Raw genomic sequence first — 4678 nt, forward strand, 5'->3', positions numbered from 1 at the left:
CCAGAAGGGTCTCTCCAAGATCATTCAAGACGAACTCGCTACCCGGGAACTACCGGACAATCTCGAGTCTCTGATCAAGCTGGCTTCGCGTATTGGCCAACGCCTGAGAGAGAGAGAGTTTAACCAGAGATCCCGTACCGTAACTCCCATCAGTCCCATTCCCAAGACACTACCTTCATCCCCGCTGGCTCCACTGGAACCCATGCAGATCGGACGCATCTCCCAGGCTGAAAGAGACCGCTGGATGAGGGAGCACTGCTGTCTGTATTGCAGCAAACCGGGTCACTTCCGCTCCTCATGTCCTGGACTCCGGGGAAACGCTCTGTCCCGTACAGGTCTGGGAGAACTGTAACGGGAAACATCACCACCTCCCACCCATCCAACTCCCGTCTCCTCATCCAAGTCACCCTTTCCTGGAATGGCCACGAGTTGTCGCTTCGAGCACTGTTGGACTCTGGAGCAGCAGGGAATTTCATGGAAGGTACCTGGGCAAAGGAGAACGGTATTTCATCTGACTCTCTCGAGAGCCCCATAAGGATCGCCACACTGGATGGGAGTCCCCTAGGACCTGGATTTGTTACCCGTGCTACTACCCCCTTGCGGCTTTCAGTTTCCCAACATCAGGAAATGATCAGCTTTCACCTCATCCCCTGTTCCGAGTTCCCCCTTGTACTTGGTTACCCCTGGCTGCACCGTCATAACCCTTACATCGACTGGTCGGTGGGGGCTATCAAGCAGTGGGGCCCTACGTGTCAAGCCACTTGTGTCTTTTTGAGTTCCCAGAGTCCCTCTTCCGAGACTTTAGAGTCTATCGACCTGTCTCAAGTTCCCGAGTGTTACCATGACCTTAAGCTGGTATTTAGTAAGATAAGGGCTGCCACGCTTCCACCTCATAGGCATTATGATTGTCGACCTGCTTCCGGGCACCTCTCCCACCAGGGGTCGGATCTTTTCCTTATCCCTTCCTGAGCGAACAGCCATGGATGTCTACATCAAGGAGGAACAGCCAGCAGGACTCATTCGCTCATCCACTTCACCCGCGGGAGCAGGGTTTTTCTTTGTGGCCAAAAAAGACGGCGGATTACGCCCTTGCATCGACTATCGGGTACTCAATGCAATAACCATTCGTAACCGCTACCCCCTACCCCTCGTGGCCACAGCCTTCGAGCCGCTCCAGGGATCAGCCGTTTTCACCAAGCTCGACCTGCGGAATGCTTAACATCTCGTGCGGATCAGACATGGGGACGAATGGAAGACCGCTTTCAACACACCCACCGGTCATTATGAGTACTTGGTGATGCCTTTCGGTCTGACCAACGCCCCGGCTGTATTCCAAGCGCTCATCAATGATGTACGTAGAGACATGTTGAACATCTTTGTGTTTGTTTACCTGGATGATATTCTCATTTTTTTGAGGTCCCTCCAGGAACACACGACACATGTCAGACAAGTACTCAAACGCCTCCTGGACAGTCATTTGTACGTGAAACCAGAGAAATGCCAATTCCATGCTTCCCGAGTGCAGTTCCTAGGATTCGTGGTGGAACCCGGTCGCATCCAAATGGATCCCAGGAAGGTTCAGCCGGTAGTGGATTGGCCGATCCCTAAGAACCTTAAAGAAGTCCAACGATTCTTGGGCTTTACGAACTTTTACCGAAAGCTTATCAAGAACTTCAGTTCGATCGCGGCTCCTCTCTCGGCCTTAACCAAGGGTGGCAAGTCAGGTTTTCTATGGGGTGCAGAAACCGAGAAGGCCTTCCAAAAGCTCAAGCTACGCATTCTCTCTGCTCCCATTCTGACACTACCTACGGCGGATGAACCTTTTGTGGTGGAGGTAGATGCCTCAGAAGTTGGTGTTGGAGCTGTGCTGTCTCAGAGGGGTGAAGACAAGAAGCTCCACGCCTTCTTTTCGCACCGACTTACTCCAGCCGAGAGAAACTACGATGTGGGGGATCGTGAACTCCTAGCAGTGAAGATGGCATTAGAGGAGTGGAGACACTGGCTTGAAGGAGCTTCTCAGCCATTTCAAGTACTCACAGACCACAAAAATCTGGAGTACATTCAGCAGGGGAAACGGTTGAACTCCAGACAAGCTCGGTGGTCTCTTTTCTTTAACCGATTTCAGTTCATCCTTACCTACCGACCCGGGTCGAAGAACCTGAAGCCGGATGCGCTATCCCGAGTCTACGCTCCGGTCGCTCGAGAAGATACAGACATGCCCGTCCTTCCCAGCACCAAGATCGTGGCCCCTATTTCGTGGCAACTTGAGGACACCGTTAGACGAGCCCAAGCCACCGAACAGGGTCCAAGAGGGGGTGCTGCCAATCGACTGTTTGTTCCCAAGGCGGTGCGGTCTAAGGCCCTTCTGTGGGCATGCTCCTCTCATCTTACCTGTCACCCGGGCACTGGTCGCACCTTAGAGTTCGTTCAGCGGAAGTTCTGGTGGCCAACCATAAAGGAAGACGTTACCACCGTTGTCAAGGCCTGTCTCGTGTGCTGCCAAGGAAAACCTTCTCACCAACACCCTCAAGGGCTTCTTCACCCTTTATCCATTCCCCACCGGCCTTGAGCCCATATCTGCCTGGATTTCATAACTGGTCTTCCCCCGTCCCAGGGTTATACAGCCATCCTGCACATTATCGACAGATTTTCCAAGGCAGCCAGGTTCGTTCCTTTGCCCAAATTACCTTCCGCTAAGGAAACAGCGGAACTGGTGATTAATCACGTGTTCCGAGTCTTCGGCCTCCCCCAAGATATGGTTTCCGATAGGGGTCCCCAGTTCTCTTCTAGGTTTTGGAAGGCTTTCTGTCAACTCATAGGATCCACCGCCAGTCTATCCTCGGGATACCATCCGGAGTCCAATGGCCAAACTGAAAGGATGAATCAGGAGTTAGAGAACACCCTCAGATGTATGGTCTCCAACAATCCCTCCACGTGGTCGTCCTTTATTGTCTGGGCTGAGTACGCGCACAACACCTTGCGCTCTTCCTCCATGGGTATGTCCCCTTTCGAGAGTCAGTTTGGCTATGCACCTCCATTGTTTCCTAAAAAGGAGGCAGAAGTCAGAGTACCTTCGGCCGTGAAGTTCGTGAAACGTTGTCAACTTACCTGGAAGAAGACCCAGCTTAAACTTCTGCAGTCCTCCCAACGATACCAACGGCAGGCCAACAGACATCGCCGCTCCGGTCCAAACTTGCGTCCTGGCCAGAAGGTCTGGCTGTCCACTAGGAACTTGCCACTACGAGTGGAGTCTCGCAAGCTGTCTCAGAGGTTCATTGGTCCCTTCAAAGTTGCCAGGAGAGTTAACCCCGTCACCTATCGTCTACACTTGCCCAGATCTCTCAAAATTAACCCCACCTTTCATGTGTCTTTGTTAAAACCCGTTGTTTTTTCTCCTCTCGTCCCGGCAGGCAGATCTCCCCCTCCACCCCGTGTCATCGGGGGGCAACCGGCTTATACCGTCCGCCGGATACTCGACTCCTGCCGGGTGCAGCGGTCCTGGCAGTATCTGGTGGACTGGGAAGGTTACGGTCCTGAGGAGTGCTCTTGGGTTCCTGCCAAGGACATTCTGCACCCTGACCTCATTCGTCAATTCAGGGTCCTCCATCCCGAGAAAACGTCAGGAGCCGTTCCTAGAGGGGGGATTCTGTCAGCATTTGACTGGAGTTGTTCTGGTTTTTGGACATTAGGGGGTCACTATTGCTATCTTTGTCTATCCTTCGTTTTAGTCATTGTGTTCACCTGTGCCTCATTTGCCCTGTGTGTATTTAAACTCCTAGTTTCCTTTAGTTCTTTGCTCTGTGTTTGTATGTGTGTGTACCCATTTCCAGTTTACCTATCTGTTGGATTGTAGCCATTGTCCTTGAGCTAGATTAACCTTTTGGATTTCCTTTTTGGTAAACTTTTTGCTTTCATGGACTCCACTTGAGGCCCTTCTGAGTTTCTACTATTTTTGCCTTGTGGAATTACTACCTTTTGCCTTGTGGAATTACTATTTTTACTTTGGGATTTTCCCTTTTGTTAATAAACTGAACTACAAAACTTACTGTGTCTTCTGGGTTCTGGGTACCCATCTGGGTTCAACCTCCCTCTAGTGGCTCTATTGGTTAAGTGACCGTCTCTCACACCAGAGACCCGAGTTCAAGCATGGGTCTTGACGTCGAGGGACTGAGAACATTTTATCCAAAGCGACTTACAAGTAGGAGAGCATATAAACATTTTGTTAACACGCTAAACAGTACCGTTAGTTTACAAGGCCATGCTACTAGGAGGATTAAAGTTTGAGTAAGCAAAGGAGAGAATGAACAACAATATTTTTTGTTTGACAGACAGTTATTGGTTAGTCAAATAAATGCGGAACAGGTATGTTTTGAGCTGGTTTTTGAAAGTTGTGAAGGATGCTGCTGTGCGTGTGGAGGCGGGTAGTTCATTCCACAACAGGGGAACCGAATAAGTGAAGGTTTTTGCAAGCGTTTTGGTGCCTCGCTGTGATGGAACAACCAGGCGTCGCTCATTTGCAGACCGAATATGACGGGAGGGGATGCAGAACCCGCAGCACTGAGTTAAGGTAGAAGGCAGAATTTGCCGTTATTGTTCTGAAGGCCAGTGTCCGCGATTTAAACTTGATGCGGGCCGCAACTGGCAGCCAGTGAAGTGAAATCAGGAGGGGTGTTCCGTG

This window comes from Triplophysa rosa, linkage group LG24 (assembly GCF_024868665.1).
Source record: "Triplophysa rosa linkage group LG24, Trosa_1v2, whole genome shotgun sequence".
In the NCBI taxonomy this organism is placed as follows: Eukaryota; Metazoa; Chordata; class Actinopteri; order Cypriniformes; family Nemacheilidae; genus Triplophysa; species Triplophysa rosa.